At 41.9% G+C, this 26,252-nt stretch overlaps 1 protein-coding gene and 13 non-coding genes across 14 annotated transcripts in view; all 14 read right to left on the minus strand.

Annotated features, from left to right (window-relative positions):
• The window catches only part of LOC140370980 (cyclin-K-like), a 143,814-nt gene that overhangs the window by 33,895 nt on the left and 83,667 nt on the right, over positions 1 to 26,252 (minus strand). The gene's annotated exons all lie outside the window — the stretch shown is intronic.
• Positions 670 to 742, minus strand: trnam-cau (transfer RNA methionine (anticodon CAU)). The gene has a single exon. It is a non-coding gene; the product is annotated as a tRNA-Met (tRNA).
• Positions 2,786 to 2,858, minus strand: trnam-cau (transfer RNA methionine (anticodon CAU)). Its single transcript has one exon. It is a non-coding gene; the product is annotated as a tRNA-Met (tRNA).
• On the minus strand, positions 4,898 to 4,970 carry trnam-cau (transfer RNA methionine (anticodon CAU)). The gene has a single exon. It is a non-coding gene; the product is annotated as a tRNA-Met (tRNA).
• On the minus strand, positions 7,008 to 7,080 carry trnam-cau (transfer RNA methionine (anticodon CAU)). The gene has a single exon. It is a non-coding gene; the product is annotated as a tRNA-Met (tRNA).
• trnam-cau (transfer RNA methionine (anticodon CAU)) lies at positions 9,124 to 9,196 on the minus strand. The gene has a single exon. It is a non-coding gene; the product is annotated as a tRNA-Met (tRNA).
• On the minus strand, positions 11,240 to 11,312 carry trnam-cau (transfer RNA methionine (anticodon CAU)). The gene has a single exon. It is a non-coding gene; the product is annotated as a tRNA-Met (tRNA).
• trnam-cau (transfer RNA methionine (anticodon CAU)) lies at positions 13,356 to 13,428 on the minus strand. Its single transcript has one exon. It is a non-coding gene; the product is annotated as a tRNA-Met (tRNA).
• Positions 15,472 to 15,544, minus strand: trnam-cau (transfer RNA methionine (anticodon CAU)). The gene has a single exon. It is a non-coding gene; the product is annotated as a tRNA-Met (tRNA).
• trnam-cau (transfer RNA methionine (anticodon CAU)) lies at positions 17,587 to 17,659 on the minus strand. The gene has a single exon. It is a non-coding gene; the product is annotated as a tRNA-Met (tRNA).
• trnam-cau (transfer RNA methionine (anticodon CAU)) lies at positions 19,702 to 19,774 on the minus strand. Its single transcript has one exon. It is a non-coding gene; the product is annotated as a tRNA-Met (tRNA).
• Positions 21,812 to 21,884, minus strand: trnam-cau (transfer RNA methionine (anticodon CAU)). Its single transcript has one exon. It is a non-coding gene; the product is annotated as a tRNA-Met (tRNA).
• trnam-cau (transfer RNA methionine (anticodon CAU)) lies at positions 23,928 to 24,000 on the minus strand. The gene has a single exon. It is a non-coding gene; the product is annotated as a tRNA-Met (tRNA).
• trnam-cau (transfer RNA methionine (anticodon CAU)) lies at positions 26,044 to 26,116 on the minus strand. Its single transcript has one exon. It is a non-coding gene; the product is annotated as a tRNA-Met (tRNA).

Below are 26,252 nucleotides of genomic sequence, written 5' to 3' on the forward strand. Positions count from 1 at the left end.
GCAGCTCTGCAAACAAGGTTATTTTTTGTTGTTATGTTTTTTAAAATGGGTTGTGGGCCGGATTAAATCACTTGGCGGGCCTGATTTGGCCCGCAGGCCTCATGTTGAATAGCCCTGATGTAAACGTTAAACAAATCACGATCAGTTCCTTTAATTGCTGTGAAAAAACAATAATATTGAAGACCATTTTAGCAGAATAATAAACCCTTTTGAACCGTGTTTAAAATAATCAAAAGATACAGCATTAGGATCATAAAGAGTCACAGATATGTCATTACTGTTCTATCTTCTGCCGCGTAAACGTTTCAAAACTGACGAAAAAATACTCCATAAATTTACCCACGATAACTAATGAACCCAAAAGACATGATGTATATTTCAAGTCAAGAAAATACAATTTACAGCGATATTTCATTCCTGAAATGTATGTATTTCCAAAACGTATTTGTAAAGGCCTAAACCAGGGTTGCCAGATCACAAAAAATAAGTAAATAAAACCAACAATTACTTACAAATGACAATAATCACAGTTTTAACACATAAATTATTGGTGACAGCCTGTGTTTCAATCATTACTGGGCCTGATATTGTGAAACGGACTAAAAATCACCACTTTTATGACAGAAAGTGCCAGAACGTGGGTAAAGATCAGCTCAGTAGCAAAATTCGTGCCCCGTGTGAGGTTTGAACTCACGACCTTCAGATTATGAGACTGACGCGCTGCCTACTGCGCCAACGAGGCCTGGACCAACAAGGTATTACTAACAGAGCAGTTCCTGAATGCAGGTTTTTCATAGTTTTGGCCGGGTCGTGACTTATACTTATATTTATACTTACATAAATAAGTATCAACTCACTTTGCACCAGTAACTGACAAAACTGTCCAGGAGATCATCACCAGTCTGAGTTCATCTACATGCTGCCTCGATGTGTTACCCACCAGATTTCTAAAGTCTGTGCTGAAGAGTTTGTTAGCACCACTCACTCACATAGTCAACATGTCGCTTCAATCTGGAACATTCCCAATGTCTTTGAAAACTGCGGTCATAAAGCCTCTCCTAAAGAAGAGCAGTCTTGATGCCGCAGTACTGAGTAATTACCGGCCCATCTCCAATCTAACATTTTGGGGCAAAGTCCTTGAAAAGGTTGTTTACAACCACTCACAGATTTCCTCTTAATAGACAACTCATTTGATGTTTTTTCAGTCAGGTTTTAGACCTCATCGCAGCACTGAGACTGCTCTTGTCAAGGTGACAAATGACATCCGCCTGAACACTGACACGGGCAAAGCCTTGGTCTTAATTCTGTTAGATCTGAGTGCTGCTTTTGACACTGTCGATCATGGGATCCTCTTACAGAGACTAGAGGACTGGGTGGGCATCACTGGCACTGCCCTAAACTGGTTAAGGTCCTATCTGGAAGACAGGAAGTACTTTGTTGAAATTGGTAGCTGTGTCTCAGACCACATGACCCTGACCTGTGGAGTGCCCCAAGGATCAGTCCTGGGTCCCCTTCTGTTCAACCTCTACATGCTGCCGTTAGGTCAGTTGATACGCAGTGAAAATGTGTCCCATCACAATTATGCAGACCACACTCAGATCTATGTTTCACTGTCGGCAGGTGAATAGGGACCAGTGGATTCACTCTGTCACTGCATCCAACAGATCAGTTTGTGGATGCAAAACAACTTTCTCCAGCTGAACTCAGACAAGACTGAAATAATCGTCTTTGGCCCACAGAAACAAAGAGAAAGTGTTATCGGTCACCTCCAGAGTCTGGCTCTAAAACCTACGAATCAAGTTAGAAATCTGGGGGTAATAATGGACTCAGACTTGAATTTTAACAGCCACATCAAATCAATAACATCAGCAGCTTTTTACCATATAAAAAACATTGCCAAACAAACCAGATTTGGAGAGACTTATCCATGCGTTTGTCTCCAGTAGATTAGACTGTAACAGCTGCTCACTGGCCTCTCCAAACGAGCTGTAAAACAGCTGCAGTACATCCAGAACGGTGCTGCTCGGGTCCTGACTAGAACCAGGAAGTACCATCACACTATTCCTGTTCTCAGGTCTCTGCACTGGCTCCTGTGGCTCAGAGAATAGACTATAAAGCAGCTCTGCAAACAAGGTTATTTTTTGTTGTTTTGTTTTTTAAAATGGGTTGTGGGCCGGATTAAATCACTTGGCGGGCCTGATTTGGCCCGCAGGCCTCATGTTGAATAGCCCTGATGTAAACGTTAAACAAATCACGATCAGTTCCTTTAATTGCTGTGAAAAAACAATAATATTGAAGACCATTTTAGCAGAATAATAAACCCTTTTGAACCGTGTTTAAAATAATCAAAAGATACAGCATTAGGATCATAAAGAGTCACAGATATGTCATTACTGTTCTATCTTCTGCCGCGTAAACGTTTCAAAACTGACGAAAAAATACTCCATAAATTTACCCACGATAACTAATGAACCCAAAAGACATGATGTATATTTCAAGTCAAGAAAATACAATTTACAGCGATATTTCATTCCTGAAATGTATGTATTTCCAAAACGTATTTGTAAAGGCCTAAACCAGGGTTGCCAGATCACAAAAAATAAGTAAATAAAACCAACAATTACTTACAAATGACAATAATCACAGTTTTAACATATAAATTATCGGTGACAGCCTGTGTTTCAATCATTACTGGCCCTGATATTGTGAAACGGACTCAAAATCACCACTTTTATGACAGAAAGTGCCAGAACGTGGGTAAAGATCAGCTCAGTAGCAAAAATCGTGCCCCGTGTGAGGCTCGAACTCACGACCTTCAGATTATGAGACTGACGCGCTGCCTACTGCACCAACGAGGCCTGGAAAAGGGATTACTAACACAGCAGTTCCGGAATGCAGGTTTTTCATAGTTTTGGCCGGGTCGCGACTTATACTTATATTTATACTTACATAGATAAGTATCAACTCACTTTGCACCAGTAACTGACAAAACTGTCCAGGAGATCATCACCAGTCTGAGTTCATCTACATGCTGCCTCGATGTGTTACCCACCAGATTTCTAAAGTCTGTGCTGAAGAGTTTGTTAGCACCACTCACTCACATAGTCAACATGTCGCTTCAATCTGGAACATTCCCAATGTCTTTGAAAACTGCGGTCATAAAGCCTCTCCTAAAGAAGAGCAGTCTTGATGCCGCAGTACTGAGTAATTACCGGCCCATCTCCAATCTAACATTTTGGGGCAAAGTCCTTGAAAAGGTTGTTTACAACCACTCACAGATTTCCTCTTAATAGACAACTCATTTGATGTTTTTTCAGTCAGGTTTTAGACCTCATCGCAGCACTGAGACTGCTCTTGTCAAGGTGACAAATGACATCCGCCTGAACACTGACACGGGCAAAGCCTTGGTCTTAATTCTGTTAGATCTGAGTGCTGCTTTTGACACTGTCGATCATGGGATCCTCTTACAGAGACTAGAGGACTGGGTGGGCATCACTGGCACTGCCCTAAACTGGTTAAGGTCCTATCTGGAAGACAGGAAGTACTTTGTTGAAATTGGTAGCTGTGTCTCAGACCACATGACCCTGACCTGTGGAGTGCCCCAAGGATCAGTCCTGGGTCCCCTTCTGTTCAACCTCTACATGCTGCCGTTAGGTCAGTTGATACGCAGTGAAAATGTGTCCCATCACAATTATGCAGACCACACTCAGATCTATGTTTCACTGTCGGCAGGTGAATAGGGACCAGTGGATTCACTCTGTCACTGCATCCAACAGATCAGTTTGTGGATGCAAAACAACTTTCTCCAGCTGAACTCAGACAAGACTGAAATAATCGTCTTTGGCCCACAGAAACAAAGAGAAAGTGTTATCGGTCACCTCCAGAGTCTGGCTCTAAAACCTACGAATCAAGTTAGAAATCTGGGGGTAATAATGGACTCAGACTTGAATTTTAACAGCCACATCAAATCAATAACATCAGCAGCTTTTTACCATATAAAAAACATTGCCAAACAAACCAGATTTGGAGAGACTTATCCATGCGTTTGTCTCCAGTAGATTAGACTGTAACAGCTGCTCACTGGCCTCTCCAAACGAGCTGTAAAACAGCTGCAGTACATCCAGAACGGTGCTGCTCGGGTCCTGACTAGAACCAGGAAGTACCATCACACTATTCCTGTTCTCAGGTCTCTGCACTGGCTCCTGTGGCTCAGAGAATAGACTATAAAGCAGCTCTGCAAACAAGGTTATTTTTTGTTGTTTTGTTTTTTAAAATGGGTTGTGGGCCGGATTAAATCACTTGGCGGGCCTGATTTGGCCCGCAGGCCTCATGTTGAATAGCCCTGATGTAAACGTTAAACAAATCACGATCAGTTCCTTTAATTGCTGTGAAAAAACAATAATATTGAAGACCATTTTAGCAGAATAATAAACCCTTTTGAACCGTGTTTAAAATAATCAAAAGATACAGCATTAGGATCATAAAGAGTCACAGATATGTCATTACTGTTCTATCTTCTGCCGCGTAAACGTTTCAAAACTGACGAAAAAATACTCCATAAATTTACCCACGATAACTAATGAACCCAAAAGACATGATGTATATTTCAAGTCAAGAAAATACAATTTACAGCGATATTTCATTCCTGAAATGTATGTATTTCCAAAACGTATTTGTAAAGGCCTAAACCAGGGTTGCCAGATCACAAAAAATAAGTAAATAAAACCAACAATTACTTACAAATGACAATAATCACAGTTTTAACATATAAATTATCGGTGACAGCCTGTGTTTCAATCATTACTGGCCCTGATATTGTGAAACGGACTCAAAATCACCACTTTTATGACAGAAAGTGCCAGAACGTGGGTAAAGATCAGCTCAGTAGCAAAACTCGTGCCCCGTGTGAGGCTCAAACTCACGACCTTCAGATTATGAGACTGACGCGCTGCCTACTGCACCAACGAGGCCTGGAAAAGGGATTACTAACACAGCAGTTCCGGAATGCAGGTTTTTCATAGTTTTGGCCGGGTCGCGACTTATACTTATATTTATACTTACATAGATAAGTATCAACTCACTTTGCACCAGTAACTGACAAAACTGTCCAGGAGATCATCACCAGTCTGAGTTCATCTACATGCTGCCTCGATGTGTTACCCACCAGATTTCTAAAGTCTGTGCTGAAGAGTTTGTTAGCACCACTCACTCACATAGTCAACATGTCGCTTCAATCTGGAACATTCCCAATGTCTTTGAAAACTGCGGTCATAAAGCCTCTCCTAAAGAAGAGCAGTCTTGATGCCGCAGTACTGAGTAATTACCGGCCCATCTCCAATCTAACATTTTGGGGCAAAGTCCTTGAAAAGGTTGTTTACAACCACTCACAGATTTCCTCTTAATAGACAACTCATTTGATGTTTTTCAGTCAGGTTTTAGACCTCATCGCAGCACTGAGACTGCTCTTGTCAAGGTGACAAATGACATCCGCCTGAACACTGACACGGGCAAAGCCTCAGTCTTAATTCTGTTAGATCTGAGTGCTGCTTTTGACACTGTCGATCAAGGGATCCTCTTACAGAGACTAGAGGACTGGGTGGGCATCACTGGCACTGCCCTAAACTGGTTAAGGTCCTATCTGGAAGACAGGAAGTACTTTGTTGAAATTGGTAGCTGTGTCTCAGACCACATGACCCTGACCTGTGGAGTGCCCCAAGGGTCAGTCCTGGGTCCCCTTCTGTTCAACCTCTACATGCTGCCGTTAGGTCAGTTGATACGCAGTGAAAATGTGTCCCATCACAATTATGCAGACCACACTCAGATCTATGTTTCACTGTCGGCAGGTGAATAGGGACCAGTGGATTCACTCTGTCACTGCATCCAACAGATCAGTTTGTGGATGCAAAACAACTTTCTCCAGCTGAACTCAGACAAGACTGAAATAATCGTCTTTGGCCCACAGAAACAAAGAGAAAGTGTTAGCGGTCACCTCCAGAGTCTGGCTCTAAAACCTACGAATCAAGTTAGAAATCTGGGGGTAATAATGGACTCAGACTTGAATTTAACAGCCACATCAAATCAATAACATCAGCAGCTTTTTACCATATAAAAAACATTGCCAAACAAACCAGATTTGGAGAGACTTATCCATGCGTTTGTCTCCAGTAGATTAGACTGTAACAGCTGCTCACTGGCCTCTCCAAACGAGCTGTAAAACAGCTGCAGTACATCCAGAACGGTGCTGCTCGGGTCCTGACTAGAACCAGGAAGTACCATCACATTATTCCTGTTCTCAGGTCTCTGCACTGGCTCCTGTGGCTCAGAGAATAGACTATAAAGCAGCTCTGCAAACAAGGTTATTTTTTGTTGTTTTGTTTTTTAAAATGGGTTGTGGGCCGGATTAAATCACTTGGCGGGCCTGATTTGGCCCGCAGGCCTCATGTTGAATAGCCCTGATGTAAACGTTAAACAAATCACGATCAGTTCCTTTAATTGCTGTGAAAAAACAATAATATTGAAGACCATTTTAGCAGAATAATAAACCCTTTTGAACCGTGTTTAAAATAATCAAAAGATACAGCATTAGGATCATAAAGAGTCACAGATATGTCATTACTGTTCTATCTTCTGCCGCGTAAACGTTTCAAAACTGACGAAAAAATACTCCATAAATTTACCCACGATAACTAATGAACCCAAAAGACATGATGTATATTTCAAGTCAAGAAAATACAATTTACAGCGATATTTCATTCCTGAAATGTATGTATTTCCAAAACGTATTTGTAAAGGCCTAAACCAGGGTTGCCAGATCACAAAAAATAAGTAAATAAAACCAACAATTACTTACAAATGACAATAATCACAGTTTTAACACATAAATTATTGGTGACAGCCTGTGTTTCAATCATTACTGGGCCTGATATTGTGAAACGGACTAAAAATCACCACTTTTATGACAGAAAGTGCCAGAACGTGGGTAAAGATCAGCTCAGTAGCAAAACTCGTGCCCCGTGCGAGGTTTGAACTCACGACCTTCAGATTATGAGACTGACGCGCTGCCTACTGCGCCAACGAGGCCTGGACCAACAAGGTATTACTAACAGAGCAGTTCCTGAATGCAGGTTTTTCATAGTTTTGGCCGGGTCGTGACTTATACTTATATTTATACTTACATAGATAAGTATCAACTCACTTTGCACCAGTAACTGACAAAACTGTCCAGGAGATCATCACCAGTCTGAGTTCATCTACATGCTGCCTCGATGTGTTACCCACCAGATTTCTAAAGTCTGTGCTGAAGAGTTTGTTAGCACCACTCACTCACATAGTCAACATGTCGCTTCAATCTGGAACATTCCCAATGTCTTTGAAAACTGCGGTCATAAAGCCTCTCCTAAAGAAGAGCAGTCTTGATGCCGCAGTACTGAGTAATTACCGGCCCATCTCTAATCTGCCATTTTGGGGCAAAGTCCTTGAAAAGGTTGTTTACAACCACTCACAGATTTCCTCTTAATAGACAACTCATTTGATGTTTTTTCAGTCAGGTTTTAGACCTCATCGCAGCACTGAGACTGCTCTTGTCAAGGTGACAAATGACATCCGCCTGAACACTGACACGGGCAAAGCCTTGGTCTTAATTCTGTTAGATCTGAGTGCTGCTTTTGACACTGTCGATCATGGGATCCTCTTACAGAGACTAGAGGACTGGGTGGGCATCACTGGCACTGCCCTAAACTGGTTAAGGTCCTATCTGGAAGACAGGAAGTACTTTGTTGAAATTGGTAGCTGTGTCTCAGACCACATGACCCTGACCTGTGGAGTGCCCCAAGGATCAGTCCTGGGTCCCCTTCTGTTCAACCTCTACATGCTGCCGTTAGGTCAGTTGATACGCAGTGAAAATGTGTCCCATCACAATTATGCAGACCACACTCAGATCTATGTTTCACTGTCGGCAGGTGAATAGGGACCAGTGGATTCACTCTGTCACTGCATCCAACAGATCAGTTTGTGGATGCAAAACAACTTTCTCCAGCTGAACTCAGACAAGACTGAAATAATCGTCTTTGGCCCACAGAAACAAAGAGAAAGTGTTAGCGGTCACCTCCAGAGTCTGGCTCTAAAACCTACGAATCAAGTTAGAAATCTGGGGGTAATAATGGACTCAGACTTGAATTTTAACAGCCACATCAAATCAATAACATCAGCAGCTTTTTACCATATAAAAAACATTGCCAAACAAACCAGATTTGGAGAGACTTATCCATGCGTTTGTCTCCAGTAGATTAGACTGTAACAGCTGCTCACTGGCCTCTCCAAACGAGCTGTAAAACAGCTGCAGTACATCCAGAACGGTGCTGCTCGGGTCCTGACTAGAACCAGGAAGTACCATCACACTATTCCTGTTCTCAGGTCTCTGCACTGGCTCCTGTGGCTCAGAGAATAGACTATAAAGCAGCTCTGCAAACAAGGTTATTTTTTGTTGTTTTGTTTTTTAAAATGGGTTGTGGGCCGGATTAAATCACTTGGCGGGCCTGATTTGGCCCGCAGGCCTCATGTTGAATAGCCCTGATGTAAACGTTAAACAAATCACGATCAGTTCCTTTAATTGCTGTGAAAAAACAATAATATTGAAGACCATTTTAGCAGAATAATAAACCCTTTTGAACCGTGTTTAAAATAATCAAAAGATACAGCATTAGGATCATAAAGAGTCACAGATATGTCATTACTGTTCTATCTTCTGCCGCGTAAACGTTTCAAAACTGACGAAAAAATACTCCATAAATTTACCCACGATAACTAATGAACCCAAAAGACATGATGTATATTTCAAGTCAAGAAAATACAATTTACAGCGATATTTCATTCCTGAAATGTATGTATTTCCAAAACGTATTTGTAAAGGCCTAAACCAGGGTTGCCAGATCACAAAAAATAAGTAAATAAAACCAACAATTACTTACAAATGACAATAATCACAGTTTTAACACATAAATTATTGGTGACAGCCTGTGTTTCAATCATTACTGGGCCTGATATTGTGAAACGGACTAAAAATCACCACTTTTATGACAGAAAGTGCCAGAACGTGGGTAAAGATCAGCTCAGTAGCAAAACTCGTGCCCCGTGCGAGGTTTGAACTCACGACCTTCAGATTATGAGACTGACGCGCTGCCTACTGCGCCAACGAGGCCTGGACCAACAAGGTATTACTAACAGAGCAGTTCCTGAATGCAGGTTTTTCATAGTTTTGGCCGGGTCGTGACTTATACTTATATTTATACTTACATAGATAAGTATCAACTCACTTTGCACCAGTAACTGACAAAACTGTCCAGGAGATCATCACCAGTCTGAGTTCATCTACATGCTGCCTCGATGTGTTACCCACCAGATTTCTAAAGTCTGTGCTGAAGAGTTTGTTAGCACCACTCACTCACATAGTCAACATGTCGCTTCAATCTGGAACATTCCCAATGTCTTTGAAAACTGCGGTCATAAAGCCTCTCCTAAAGAAGAGCAGTCTTGATGCCGCAGTACTGAGTAATTACCGGCCCATCTCTAATCTGCCATTTTGGGGCAAAGTCCTTGAAAAGGTTGTTTACAACCACTCACAGATTTCCTCTTAATAGACAACTCATTTGATGTTTTTTCAGTCAGGTTTTAGACCTCATCGCAGCACTGAGACTGCTCTTGTCAAGGTGACAAATGACATCCGCCTGAACACTGACACGGGCAAAGCCTTGGTCTTAATTCTGTTAGATCTGAGTGCTGCTTTTGACACTGTCGATCATGGGATCCTCTTACAGAGACTAGAGGACTGGGTGGGCATCACTGGCACTGCCCTAAACTGGTTAAGGTCCTATCTGGAAGACAGGAAGTACTTTGTTGAAATTGGTAGCTGTGTCTCAGACCACATGACCCTGACCTGTGGAGTGCCCCAAGGATCAGTCCTGGGTCCCCTTCTGTTCAACCTCTACATGCTGCCGTTAGGTCAGTTGATACGCAGTGAAAATGTGTCCCATCACAATTATGCAGACCACACTCAGATCTATGTTTCACTGTCGGCAGGTGAATAGGGACCAGTGGATTCACTCTGTCACTGCATCCAACAGATCAGTTTGTGGATGCAAAACAACTTTCTCCAGCTGAACTCAGACAAGACTGAAATAATCGTCTTTGGCCCACAGAAACAAAGAGAAAGTGTTAGCGGTCACCTCCAGAGTCTGGCTCTAAAACCTACGAATCAAGTTAGAAATCTGGGGGTAATAATGGACTCAGACTTGAATTTTAACAGCCACATCAAATCAATAACATCAGCAGCTTTTTACCATATAAAAAACATTGCCAAACAAACCAGATTTGGAGAGACTTATCCATGCGTTTGTCTCCAGTAGATTAGACTGTAACAGCTGCTCACTGGCCTCTCCAAACGAGCTGTAAAACAGCTGCAGTACATCCAGAACGGTGCTGCTCGGGTCCTGACTAGAACCAGGAAGTACCATCACACTATTCCTGTTCTCAGGTCTCTGCACTGGCTCCTGTGGCTCAGAGAATAGACTATAAAGCAGCTCTGCAAACAAGGTTATTTTTTGTTGTTTTGTTTTTTAAAATGGGTTGTGGGCCGGATTAAATCACTTGGCGGGCCTGATTTGGCCCGCAGGCCTCATGTTGAATAGCCCTGATGTAAACGTTAAACAAATCACGATCAGTTCCTTTAATTGCTGTGAAAAAACAATAATATTGAAGACCATTTTAGCAGAATAATAAACCCTTTTGAACCGTGTTTAAAATAATCAAAAGATACAGCATTAGGATCATAAAGAGTCACAGATATGTCATTACTGTTCTATCTTCTGCCGCGTAAACGTTTCAAAACTGACGAAAAAATACTCCATAAATTTACCCACGATAACTAATGAACCCAAAAGACATGATGTATATTTCAAGTCAAGAAAATACAATTTACAGCGATATTTCATTCCTGAAATGTATGTATTTCCAAAACGTATTTGTAAAGGCCTAAACCAGGGTTGCCAGATCACAAAAAATAAGTAAATAAAACCAACAATTACTTACAAATGACAATAATCACAGTTTTAACACATAAATTATTGGTGACAGCCTGTGTTTCAATCATTACTGGGCCTGATATTGTGAAACGGACTAAAAATCACCACTTTTATGACAGAAAGTGCCAGAACGTGGGTAAAGATCAGCTCAGTAGCAAAACTCGTGCCCCGTGTGAGGTTTGAACTCACGACCTTCAGATTATGAGACTGACGCGCTGCCTACTGCGCCAACGAGGCCTGGACCAACAAGGTATTACTAACAGAGCAGTTCCTGAATGCAGGTTTTTCATAGTTTTGGCCGGGTCGTGACTTATACTTATATTTATACTTACATAGATAAGTATCAACTCACTTTGCACCAGTAACTGACAAAACTGTCCAGGAGATCATCACCAGTCTGAGTTCATCTACATGCTGCCTCGATGTGTTACCCACCAGATTTCTAAAGTCTGTGCTGAAGAGTTTGTTAGCACCACTCACTCACATAGTCAACATGTCGCTTCAATCTGGAAGATTCCCAATGTCTTTGAAAACTGCGGTCATAAAGCCTCTCCTAAAGAAGAGCAGTCTTGATGCCGCAGTACTGAGTAATTACCGGCCCATCTCTAATCTGCCATTTTGGGGCAAAGTCCTTGAAAAGGTTGTTTACAACCACTCACAGATTTCCTCTTAATAGACAACTCATTTGATGTTTTTTCAGTCAGGTTTTAGACCTCATCGCAGCACTGAGACTGCTCTTGTCAAGGTGACAAATGACATCCGCCTGAACACTGACACGGGCAAAGCCTTGGTCTTAATTCTGTTAGATCTGAGTGCTGCTTTTGACACTGTCGATCATGGGATCCTCTTACAGAGACTAGAGGACTGGGTGGGCATCACTGGCACTGCCCTAAACTGGTTAAGGTCCTATCTGGAAGACAGGAAGTACTTTGTTGAAATTGGTAGCTGTGTCTCAGACCACATGACCCTGACCTGTGGAGTGCCCCAAGGATCAGTCCTGGGTCCCCTTCTGTTCAACCTCTACATGCTGCCGTTAGGTCAGTTGATACGCAGTGAAAATGTGTCCCATCACAATTATGCAGACCACACTCAGATCTATGTTTCACTGTCGGCAGGTGAATAGGGACCAGTGGATTCACTCTGTCACTGCATCCAACAGATCAGTTTGTGGATGCAAAACAACTTTCTCCAGCTGAACTCAGACAAGACTGAAATAATCGTCTTTGGCCCACAGAAACAAAGAGAAAGTGTTAGCGGTCACCTCCAGAGTCTGGCTCTAAAACCTACGAATCAAGTTAGAAATCTGGGGGTAATAATGGACTCAGACTTGAATTTTAACAGCCACATCAAATCAATAACATCAGCAGCTTTTTACCATATAAAAAACATTGCCAAACAAACCAGATTTGGAGAGACTTATCCATGCGTTTGTCTCCAGTAGATTAGACTGTAACAGCTGCTCACTGGCCTCTCCAAACGAGCTGTAAAACAGCTGCAGTACATCCAGAACGGTGCTGCTCGGGTCCTGACTAGAACCAGGAAGTACCATCACACTATTCCTGTTCTCAGGTCTCTGCACTGGCTCCTGTGGCTCAGAGAATAGACTATAAAGCAGCTCTGCAAACAAGGTTATTTTTTGTTGTTTTGTTTTTTAAAATGGGTTGTGGGCCGGATTAAATCACTTGGCGGGCCTGATTTGGCCCGCAGGCCTCATGTTGAATAGCCCTGATGTAAACGTTAAACAAATCACGATCAGTTCCTTTAATTGCTGTGAAAAAACAATAATATTGAAGACCATTTTAGCAGAATAATAAACCCTTTTGAACCGTGTTTAAAATAATCAAAAGATACAGCATTAGGATCATAAAGAGTCACAGATATGTCATTACTGTTCTATCTTCTGCCGCGTAAACGTTTCAAAACTGACGAAAAAATACTCCATAAATTTACCCACGATAACTAATGAACCCAAAAGACATGATGTATATTTCAAGTCAAGAAAATACAATTTACAGCGATATTTCATTCCTGAAATGTATGTATTTCCAAAACGTATTTGTAAAGGCCTAAACCAGGGTTGCCAGATCACAAAAAATAAGTAAATAAAACCAACAATTACTTACAAATGACAATAATCACAGTTTTAACACATAAATTATTGGTGACAGCCTGTGTTTCAATCATTACTGGGCCTGATATTGTGAAACGGACTAAAAATCACCACTTTTATGACAGAAAGTGCCAGAACGTGGGTAAAGATCAGCTCAGTAGCAAAACTCGTGCCCCGTGTGAGGTTTGAACTCACGACCTTCAGATTATGAGACTGACGCGCTGCCTACTGCGCCAACGAGGCCTGGACCAACAAGGTATTACTAACAGAGCAGTTCCTGAATGCAGGTTTTTCATAGTTTTGGCCGGGTCGTGACTTATACTTATATTTATACTTACATAGATAAGTATCAACTCACTTTGCACCAGTAACTGACAAAACTGTCCAGGAGATCATCACCAGTCTGAGTTCATCTACATGCTGCCTCGATGTGTTACCCACCAGATTTCTAAAGTCTGTGCTGAAGAGTTTGTTAGCACCACTCACTCACATAGTCAACATGTCGCTTCAATCTGGAAGATTCCCAATGTCTTTGAAAACTGCGGTCATAAAGCCTCTCCTAAAGAAGAGCAGTCTTGATGCCGCAGTACTGAGTAATTACCGGCCCATCTCTAATCTGCCATTTTGGGGCAAAGTCCTTGAAAAGGTTGTTTACAACCACTCACAGATTTCCTCTTAATAGACAACTCATTTGATGTTTTTTCAGTCAGGTTTTAGACCTCATCGCAGCACTGAGACTGCTCTTGTCAAGGTGACAAATGACATCCGCCTGAACACTGACACGGGCAAAGCCTTGGTCTTAATTCTGTTAGATCTGAGTGCTGCTTTTGACACTGTCGATCATGGGATCCTCTTACAGAGACTAGAGGACTGGGTGGGCATCACTGGCACTGCCCTAAACTGGTTAAGGTCCTATCTGGAAGACAGGAAGTACTTTGTTGAAATTGGTAGCTGTGTCTCAGACCACATGACCCTGACCTGTGGAGTGCCCCAAGGATCAGTCCTGGGTCCCCTTCTGTTCAACCTCTACATGCTGCCGTTAGGTCAGTTGATACGCAGTGAAAATGTGTCCCATCACAATTATGCAGACCACACTCAGATCTATGTTTCACTGTCGGCAGGTGAATAGGGACCAGTGGATTCACTCTGTCACTGCATCCAACAGATCAGTTTGTGGATGCAAAACAACTTTCTCCAGCTGAACTCAGACAAGACTGAAATAATCGTCTTTGGCCCACAGAAACAAAGAGAAAGTGTTAGCGGTCACCTCCAGAGTCTGGCTCTAAAACCTACGAATCAAGTTAGAAATCTGGGGGTAATAATGGACTCAGACTTGAATTTTAACAGCCACATCAAATCAATAACATCAGCAGCTTTTTACCATATAAAAAACATTGCCAAACAAACCAGATTTGGAGAGACTTATCCATGCGTTTGTCTCCAGTAGATTAGACTGTAACAGCTGCTCACTGGCCTCTCCAAACGAGCTGTAAAACAGCTGCAGTACATCCAGAACGGTGCTGCTCGGGTCCTGACTAGAACCAGGAAGTACCATCACACTATTCCTGTTCTCAGGTCTCTGCACTGGCTCCTGTGGCTCAGAGAATAGACTATAAAGCAGCTCTGCAAACAAGGTTATTTTTTGTTGTTTTGTTTTTTAAAATGGGTTGTGGGCCGGATTAAATCACTTGGCGGGCCTGATTTGGCCCGCAGGCCTCATGTTGAATAGCCCTGATGTAAACGTTAAACAAATCACGATCAGTTCCTTTAATTGCTGTGAAAAAACAATAATATTGAAGACCATTTTAGCAGAATAATAAACCCTTTTGAACCGTGTTTAAAATAATCAAAAGATACAGCATTAGGATCATAAAGAGTCACAGATATGTCATTACTGTTCTATCTTCTGCCGCGTAAACGTTTCAAAACTGACGAAAAAATACTCCATAAATTTACCCACGATAACTAATGAACCCAAAAGACATGATGTATATTTCAAGTCAAGAAAATACAATTTACAGCGATATTTCATTCCTGAAATGTATGTATTTCCAAAACGTATTTGTAAAGGCCTAAACCAGGGTTGCCAGATCACAAAAAATAAGTAAATAAAACCAACAATTACTTACAAATGACAATAATCACAGTTTTAACACATAAATTATTGGTGACAGCCTGTGTTTCAATCATTACTGGGCCTGATATTGTGAAACGGACTAAAAATCACCACTTTTATGACAGAAAGTGCCAGAACGTGGGTAAAGATCAGCTCAGTAGCAAAACTCGTGCCCCGTGTGAGGTTTGAACGCACGACCTTCAGATTATGAGACTGACGCGCTGCCTACTGCGCCAACGAGGCCTGGACCAACAAGGTATTACTAACAGAGCAGTTCCTGAATGCAGGTTTTTCATAGTTTTGGCCGGGTCGTGACTTATACTTATATTTATACTTACATAAATAAGTATCAACTCACTTTGCACCAGTAACTGACAAAACTGTCCAGGAGATCATCACCAGTCTGAGTTCATCTACATGCTGCCTCGATGTGTTACCCACCAGATTTCTAAAGTCTGTGCTGAAGAGTTTGTTAGCACCACTCACTCACATAGTCAACATGTCGCTTCAATCTGGAACATTCCCAATGTCTTTGAAAACTGCGGTCATAAAGCCTCTCCTAAAGAAGAGCAGTCTTGATGCCGCAGTACTGAGTAATTACCGGCCCATCTCCAATCTAACATTTTGGGGCAAAGTCCTTGAAAAGGTTGTTTACAACCACTCACAGATTTCCTCTTAATAGACAACTCATTTGATGTTTTTCAGTCAGGTTTTAGACCTCATCGCAGCACTGAGACTGCTCTTGTCAAGGTGACAAATGACATCCGCCTGAACACTGACACGGGCAAAGCCTTGGTCTTAATTCTGTTAGATCTGAGTGCTGCTTTTGACACTGTCGATCATGGGATCCTCTTACAGAGACTAGAGGACTGGGTGGGCATCACTGGCACTGCCCTAAACTGGTTAAGGTCCTATCTGGAAGACAGGAAGTACTTTGTTGAAATTGGTAGCTGTGTCTCAGACCACATGACCCTGACCTGTGGAGTGCCCCAAGGGTCAGTCCTGGGTCCCCTTCTGTTCAACCTCTACATGCTGCCGTTAGGTCAGTTGATACGCAGTGAAAATGTGTCCCATCACAATTATGCAGACCACACTCAGATCTATGTTTCACTGTCGGCAGGTGAATAGGGACCAGTGGATTCACTCTGTCACTGCATCCAACAGATCAGTTTGTGGATGCAAAACAACTTTCTCCAGCTGAACTCAGACAAGACTGAAATAATCGTCTTTGGCCCACAGAAACAAAGAGAAAGTGTTAGCGGTCACCTCCAGAGTCTGGCTCTAAAACCTACGAATCAAGTTAGAAATCTGGGGGTAATAATGGACTCAGACTTGAATTTTAACAGCCACATAAAATCAATAACATCAGCAGCTTTTTACCATATAAAAAACATTGCCAAACAAACCAGATTTGGAGAGACTTATCCATGCGTTTGTCTCCAGTAGATTAGACTGTAACAGCTGCTCACTGGCCTCTCCAAACGAGCTGTAAAACAGCTGCAGTACATCCAGAACGGTGCTGCTCGGGTCCTGACTAGAACCAGGAAGTACCATCACATTATTCCTGTTCTCAGGTCTCTGCACTGGCTCCTGTGGCTCAGAGAATAGACTATAAAGCAGCTCTGCAAACAAGGTTATTTTTTGTTGTTTTGTTTTTTAAAATGGGTTGTGGGCCGGATTAAATCACTTGGCGGGCCTGATTTGGCCCGCAGGCCTCATGTTGAATAGCCCTGATGTAAACGTTAAACAAATCACGATCAGTTCCTTTAATTGCTGTGAAAAAACAATAATATTGAAGACCATTTTAGCAGAATAATAAACCCTTTTGAACCGTGTTTAAAATAATCAAAAGATACAGCATTAGGATCATAAAGAGTCACAGATATGTCATTACTGTTCTATCTTCTGCCGCGTAAACGTTTCAAAACTGACGAAAAAATACTCCATAAATTTACCCACGATAACTAATGAACCCAAAAGACATGATGTATATTTCAAGTCAAGAAAATACAATTTACAGCGATATTTCATTCCTGAAATGTATGTATTTCCAAAACGTATTTGTAAAGGCCTAAACCAGGGTTGCCAGATCACAAAAAATAAGTAAATAAAACCAACAATTACTTACAAATGACAATAATCACAGTTTTAACACATAAATTATTGGTGACAGCCTGTGTTTCAATCATTACTGGGCCTGATATTGTGAAACGGACTAAAAATCACCACTTTTATGACAGAAAGTGCCAGAACGTGGGTAAAGATCAGCTCAGTAGCAAAACTCGTGCCCCGTGTGAGGTTTGAACTCACGACCTTCAGATTATGAGACTGACGCGCTGCCTACTGCGCCAACGAGGCCTGGACCAACAAGGTATTACTAACAGAGCAGTTCCTGAATGCAGGTTTTTCATAGTTTTGGCCGGGTCGTGACTTATACTTATATTTATACTTACATAAATAAGTATCAACTCACTTTGCACCAGTAACTGACAAAACTGTCCAGGAGATCATCACCAGTCTGAGTTCATCTACATGCTGCCTCGATGTGTTACCCACCAGATTTCTAAAGTCTGTGCTGAAGAGTTTGTTAGCACCACTCACTCACATAGTCAACATGTCGCTTCAATCTGGAACATTCCCAATGTCTTTGAAAACTGCGGTCATAAAGCCTCTCCTAAAGAAGAGCAGTCTTGATGCCGCAGTACTGAGTAATTACCGGCCCATCTCCAATCTAACATTTTGGGGCAAAGTCCTTGAAAAGGTTGTTTACAACCACTCACAGATTTCCTCTTAATAGACAACTCATTTGATGTTTTTCAGTCAGGTTTTAGACCTCATCGCAGCACTGAGACTGCTCTTGTCAAGGTGACAAATGACATCCGCCTGAACACAGACACGGGCAAAGCCTCAGTGTTAATTCTGTTAGATCTGAGTGCTGCTTTTGACACTGTCGATCATGGGATCCTCTTACAGAGACTAGAGGACTGGGTGGGCATCACTGGCACTGCCCTAAACTGGTTAAGGTCCTATCTGGAAGACAGGAAGTACTTTGTTGAAATTGGTAGCTGTGTCTCAGACCACATGACCCTGACCTGTGGAGTGCCCCAAGGGTCAGTCCTGGGTCCCCTTCTGTTCAAGCTCTACATGCTGCCGTTAGGTCAGTTGATACGCAGTGAAAATGTGTCCCATCACAATTATGCAGACCACACTCAGATCTATGTTTCACTGTCGGCAGGTGAATAGGGACCAGTGGATTCACTCTGTCACTGCATCCAACAGATCAGTTTGTGGATGCAAAACAACTTTCTCCAGCTGAACTCAGACAAGACTGAAATAATCGTCTTTGGCCCACAGAAACAAAGAGAAAGTGTTAGCGGTCACCTCCAGAGTCTGGCTCTAAAACCTACGAATCAAGTTAGAAATCTGGGGGTAATAATGGACTCAGACTTGAATTTTAACAGCCACATAAAATCAATAACATCAGCAGCTTTTTACCATATAAAAAACATTGCCAAACAAAACAGATTTGGAGAGACTTATCCATGCGTTTGTCTCCAGTAGATTAGACTGTAACAGCTGCTCACTGGCCTCTCCAAACGAGCTGTAAAACAGCTGCAGTACATCCAGAACGGTGCTGCTCGGGTCCTGACTAGAACCAGGAAGTACCATCACACTATTCCTGTTCTCAGGTCTCTGCACTGGCTCCTGTGGCTCAGAGAATAGACTATAAAGCAGCTCTGCAAACAAGGTTATTTTTTGTTGTTTTGTTTTTTAAAATGGGTTGTGGGCCGGATTAAATCACTTGGCGGGCCTGATTTGGCCCGCAGGCCTCATGTTGAATAGCCCTGATGTAAACGTTAAACAAATCACGATCAGTTCCTTTAATTGCTGTGAAAAAACAATAATATTGAAGACCATTTTAGCAGAATAATAAACCCTTTTGAACCGTGTTTAAAATAATCAAAAGATACAGCATTAGGATCATAAAGAGTCACAGATATGTCATTACTGTTCTATCTTCTGCCGCGTAAACGTTTCAAAACTGACGAAAAAATACTCCATAAATTTACCCACGATAACTAATGAACCCAAAAGACATGATGTATATTTCAAGTCAAGAAAATACAATTTACAGCGATATTTCATTCCTGAAATGTATGTATTTCCAAAACGTATTTGTAAAGGCCTAAACCAGGGTTGCCAGATCACAAAAAATAAGTAAATAAAACCAACAATTACTTACAAATGACAATAATCACAGTTTTAACATATAAATTATCGGTGACAGCCTGTGTTTCAATCATTACTGGCCCTGATATTGTGAAACGGACTCAAAATCACCACTTTTATGACAGAAAGTGCCAGAACGTGGGTAAAGATCAGCTCAGTAGCAAAAATCGTGCCCCGTGTGAGGCTCGAACTCACGACCTTCAGATTATGAGACTGACGCGCTGCCTACTGCGCCAACGAGGCCTGGAAAAGGAATTACTAACACAGCAGTTCCGGAATGCAGGTTTTTCATAGTTTTGGCCGGGTCGCGACTTATACTTATATTTATACTTACATAGATAAGTATCAACTCACTTTGCACCAGTAACTGACAAAACTGTCCAGGAGATCATCACCAGTCTGAGTTCATCTACATGCTGCCTCGATGTGTTACCCACCAGATTTCTAAAGTCTGTGCTGAAGAGTTTGTTAGCACCACTCACTCACATAGTCAACATGTCGCTTCAATCTGGAACATTCCCAATGTCTTTGAAAACTGCGGTCATAAAGCCTCTCCTAAAGAAGAGCAGTCTTGATGCCGCAGTACTGAGTAATTACCGGCCCATCTCCAATCTAACATTTTGGGGCAAAGTCCTTGAAAAGGTTGTTTACAACCACTCACAGATTTCCTCTTAATAGACAACTCATTTGATGTTTTTCAGTCAGGTTTTAGACCTCATCGCAGCACTGAGACTGCTCTTGTCAAGGTGACAAATGACATCCGCCTGAACACTGACACGGGCAAAACCTCAGTCTTAATTCTGTTAGATCTGAGTGCTGCTTTTGACACTGTCGATCAAGGGATCCTCTTACAGAGACTAGAGGACTGGGTGGGCATCACTGGCACTGCCCTAAACTGGTTAAGGTCCTATCTGGAAGACAGGAAGTACTTTGTTGAAATTGGTAGCTGTGTCTCAGACCACATGACCCTGACCTGTGGAGTGCCCCAAGGGTCAGTCCTGGGTCCCCTTCTGTTCAACCTCTACATGCTGCCGTTAGGTCAGTTGATACGCAGTGAAAATGTGTCCCATCACAATTATGCAGACCACACTCAGATCTATGTTTCACTGTCGGCAGGTGAATAGGGACCAGTGGATTCACTCTGTCACTGCATCCAACAGATCAGTTTGTGGATGCAAAACAACTTTCTCCAGCTGAACTCAGACAAGACTGAAATAATCGTCTTTGGCCCACAGAAACAAAGAGAAAGTGTTAGCGGTCACCTCCAGAGTCTGGCTCTAAAACCTACGAATCAAGTTAGAAATCTGGGGGTAATAATGGACTCAGACTTGAATTTAACAGCCACATCAAATCAATAACATCAGCAGCTTTTTACCATATAAAAAACATTGCCAAACAAACCAGATTTGGAGAGACTTATCCATGCGTTTGTCTCCAGTAGATTAGACTGTAACAGCTGCTCACTGGCCTCTCCAAACGAGCTGTAAAACAGCTGCAGTACATCCAGAACGGTGCTGCTCGGGTCCTGACTAGAACCAGGAAGTACCATCACATTATTCCTGTTCTCAGGTCTCTGCACTGGCTCCTGTGGCTCAGAGAATAGACTATAAAGCAGCTCTGCAAACAAGGTTATTTTTTGTTGTTATGTTTTTTAAAATGGGTTGTGGGCCGGATTAAATCACTTGGCGGGCCTGATTTGGCCCGCAGGCCTCATGTTGAATAGCCCTGATGTAAACGTTAAACAAATCACGATCAGTTCCTTTAATTGCTGTGAAAAAACAATAATATTGAAGACCATTTTAGCAGAATAATAAACCCTTTTGAACCGTGTTTAAAATAATCAAAAGATACAGCATTAGGATCATAAAGAGTCACAGATATGTCATTACTGTTCTATCTTCTGCCGCGTAAACGTTTCAAAACTGACGAAAAAATACTCCATAAATTTACCCACGATAACTAATGAACCCAAAAGACATGATGTATATTTCAAGTCAAGAAAATACAATTTACAGCGATATTTCATTCCTGAAATGTATGTATTTCCAAAACGTATTTGTAAAGGCCTAAACCAGGGTTGCCAGATCACAAAAAATAAGTAAATAAAACCAACAATTACTTACAAATGACAATAATCACAGTTTTAACACATAAATTATTGGTGACAGCCTGTGTTTCAATCATTACTGGGCCTGATATTGTGAAACGGACTAAAAATCACCACTTTTATGACAGAAAGTGCCAGAACGTGGGTAAAGATCAGCTCAGTAGCAAAACTCGTGCCCCGTGTGAGGTTTGAACTCACGACCTTCAGATTATGAGACTGACGCGCTGCCTACTGCGCCAACGAGGCCTGGACCAACAAGGTATTACTAACAGAGCAGTTCCTGAATGCAGGTTTTTCATAGTTTTGGCCGGGTCGTGACTTATACTTATATTTATACTTACATAAATAAGTATCAACTCACTTTGCACCAGTAACTGACAAAACTGTCCAGGAGATCATCACCAGTCTGAGTTCATCTACATGCTGCCTCGATGTGTTACCCACCAGATTTCTAAAGTCTGTGCTGAAGAGTTTGTTAGCACCACTCACTCACATAGTCAACATGTCGCTTCAATCTGGAACATTCCCAATGTCTTTGAAAACTGCGGTCATAAAGCCTCTCCTAAAGAAGAGCAGTCTTGATGCCGCAGTACTGAGTAATTACCGGCCCATCTCCAATCTAACATTTTGGGGCAAAGTCCTTGAAAAGGTTGTTTACAACCACTCACAGATTTCCTCTTAATAGACAACTCATTTGATGTTTTTTCAGTCAGGTTTTAGACCTCATCGCAGCACTGAGACTGCTCTTGTCAAGGTGACAAATGACATCCGCCTGAACACTGACACGGGCAAAGCCTTGGTCTTAATTCTGTTAGATCTGAGTGCTGCTTTTGACACTGTCGATCATGGGATCCTCTTACAGAGACTAGAGGACTGGGTGGGCATCACTGGCACTGCCCTAAACTGGTTAAGGTCCTATCTGGAAGACAGGAAGTACTTTGTTGAAATTGGTAGCTGTGTCTCAGACCACATGACCCTGACCTGTGGAGTGCCCCAAGGATCAGTCCTGGGTCCCCTTCTGTTCAACCTCTACATGCTGCCGTTAGGTCAGTTGATACGCAGTGAAAATGTGTCCCATCACAATTATGCAGACCACACTCAGATCTATGTTTCACTGTCGGCAGGTGAATAGGGACCAGTGGATTCACTCTGTCACTGCATCCAACAGATCAGTTTGTGGATGCAAAACAACTTTCTCCAGCTGAACTCAGACAAGACTGAAATAATCGTCTTTGGCCCACAGAAACAAAGAGAAAGTGTTATCGGTCACCTCCAGAGTCTGGCTCTAAAACCTACGAATCAAGTTAGAAATCTGGGGGTAATAATGGACTCAGACTTGAATTTTAACAGCCACATCAAATCAATAACATCAGCAGCTTTTTACCATATAAAAAACATTGCCAAACAAACCAGATTTGGAGAGACTTATCCATGCGTTTGTCTCCAGTAGATTAGACTGTAACAGCTGCTCACTGGCCTCTCCAAACGAGCTGTAAAACAGCTGCAGTACATCCAGAACGGTGCTGCTCGGGTCCTGACTAGAACCAGGAAGTACCATCACACTATTCCTGTTCTCAGGTCTCTGCACTGGCTCCTGTGGCTCAGAGAATAGACTATAAAGCAGCTCTGCAAACAAGGTTATTTTTTGTTGTTTTGTTTTTTAAAATGGGTTGTGGGCCGGATTAAATCACTTGGCGGGCCTGATTTGGCCCGCAGGCCTCATGTTGAATAGCCCTGATGTAAACGTTAAACAAATCACGATCAGTTCCTTTAATTGCTGTGAAAAAACAATAATATTGAAGACCATTTTAGCAGAATAATAAACCCTTTTGAACCGTGTTTAAAATAATCAAAAGATACAGCATTAGGATCATAAAGAGTCACAGATATGTCATTACTGTTCTATCTTCTGCCGCGTAAACGTTTCAAAACTGACGAAAAAATACTCCATAAATTTACCCACGATAACTAATGAACCCAAAAGACATGATGTATATTTCAAGTCAAGAAAATACAATTTACAGCGATATTTCATTCCTGAAATGTATGTATTTCCAAAACGTATTTGTAAAGGCCTAAACCAGGGTTGCCAGATCACAAAAAATAAGTAAATAAAACCAACAATTACTTACAAATGACAATAATCACAGTTTTAACACATAAATTATTGGTGACAGCCTGTGTTTCAATCATTACTGGGCCTGATATTGTGAAACGGACTAAAAATCACCACTTTTATGACAGAAAGTGCCAGAACGTGGGTAAAGATCAGCTCAGTAGCAAAACTCGTGCCCCGTGTGAGGTTTGAACTCACGACCTTCAGATTATGAGACTGACGCGCTGCCTACTGCGCCAACGAGGCCTGGACCAACAAGGTATTACTAACAGAGCAGTTCCTGAATGCAGGTTTTTCATAGTTTTGGCCGGGTCGTGACTTATACTTATATTTATACTTACATAGATAAGTATCAACTCACTTTGCACCAGTAACTGACAAAACTGTCCAGGAGATCATCACCAGTCTGAGTTCATCTACATGCTGCCTCGATGTGTTACCCACCAGATTTCTAAAGTCTGTGCTGAAGAGTTTGTTAGCACCACTCACTCACATAGTCAACATGTCGCTTCAATCTGGAACATTCCCAATGTCTTTGAAAACTGCGGTCATAAAGCCTCTCCTAAAGAAGAGCAGTCTTGATGCCGCAGTACTGAGTAATTACCGGCCCATCTCTAATCTGCCATTTTGGGGCAAAGTCCTTGAAAAGGTTGTTTACAACCACTCACAGATTTCCTCTTAATAGACAACTCATTTGATGTTTTTTCAGTCAGGTTTTAGACCTCATCGCAGCACTGAGACTGCTCTTGTCAAGGTGACAAATGACATCCGCCTGAACACTGACACGGGCAAAGCCTTGGTCTTAATTCTGTTAGATCTGAGTGCTGCTTTTGACACTGTCGATCATGGGATCCTCTTACAGAGACTAGAGGACTGGGTGGGCATCACTGGCACTGCCCTAAACTGGTTAAGGTCCTATCTGGAAGACAGGAAGTACTTTGTTGAAATTGGTAGCTGTGTCTCAGACCACATGACCCTGACCTGTGGAGTGCCCCAAGGATCAGTCCTGGGTCCCCTTCTGTTCAACCTCTACATGCTGCCGTTAGGTCAGTTGATACGCAGTGAAAATGTGTCCCATCACAATTATGCAGACCACACTCAGATCTATGTTTCACTGTCGGCAGGTGAATAGGGACCAGTGGATTCACTCTGTCACTGCATCCAACAGATCAGTTTGTGGATGCAAAACAACTTTCTCCAGCTGAACTCAGACAAGACTGAAATAATCGTCTTTGGCCCACAGAAACAAAGAGAAAGTGTTATCGGTCACCTCCAGAGTCTGGCTCTAAAACCTACGAATCAAGTTAGAAATCTGGGGGTAATAATGGACTCAGACTTGAATTTTAACAGCCACATCAAATCAATAACATCAGCAGCTTTTTACCATATAAAAAACATTGCCAAACAAACCAGATTTGGAGAGACTTATCCATGCGTTTGTCTCCAGTAGATTAGACTGTAACAGCTGCTCACTGGCCTCTCCAAACGAGCTGTAAAACAGCTGCAGTACATCCAGAACGGTGCTGCTCGGGTCCTGACTAGAACCAGGAAGTACCATCACACTATTCCTGTTCTCAGGTCTCTGCACTGGCTCCTGTGGCTCAGAGAATAGACTATAAAGCAGCTCTGCAAACAAGGTTATTTTTTGTTGTTTTGTTTTTTAAAATGGGTTGTGGGCCGGATTAAATCACTTGGCGGGCCTGATTTGGCCCGCAGGCCTCATGTTGAATAGCCCTGATGTAAACGTTAAACAAATCACGATCAGTTCCTTTAATTGCTGTGAAAAAACAATAATATTGAAGACCATTTTAGCAGAATAATAAACCCTTTTGAACCGTGTTTAAAATAATCAAAAGATACAGCATTAGGATCATAAAGAGTCACAGATATGTCATTACTGTTCTATCTTCTGCCGCGTAAACGTTTCAAAACTGACGAAAAAATACTCCATAAATTTACCCACGATAACTAATGAACCCAAAAGACATGATGTATATTTCAAGTCAAGAAAATACAATTTACAGCGATATTTCATTCCTGAAATGTATGTATTTCCAAAACGTATTTGTAAAGGCCTAAACCAGGGTTGCCAGATCACAAAAAATAAGTAAATAAAACCAACAATTACTTACAAATGACAATAATCACAGTTTTAACACATAAATTATTGGTGACAGCCTGTGTTTCAATCATTACTGGGCCTGATATTGTGAAACGGACTAAAAATCACCACTTTTATGACAGAAAGTGCCAGAACGTGGGTAAAGATCAGCTCAGTAGCAAAACTCGTGCCCCGTGTGAGGTTTGAACTCACGACCTTCAGATTATGAGACTGACGCGCTGCCTACTGCGCCAACGAGGCCTGGACCAACAAGGTATTACTAACAGAGCAGTTCCTGAATGCAGGTTTTTCATAGTTTTGGCCGGGTCGTGACTTATACTTATATTTATACTTACATAAATAAGTATCAACTCACTTTGCACCAGTAACTGACAAA

The sequence above is a fragment of the Eucyclogobius newberryi genome, unplaced genomic scaffold, assembly GCF_026437365.1.
Source record: "Eucyclogobius newberryi isolate DKJ021-1_F unplaced genomic scaffold, fEucNew1.0.hap1 SCAF_21, whole genome shotgun sequence".
Classification (NCBI taxonomy): Eukaryota; Metazoa; Chordata; class Actinopteri; order Gobiiformes; family Gobiidae; genus Eucyclogobius; species Eucyclogobius newberryi.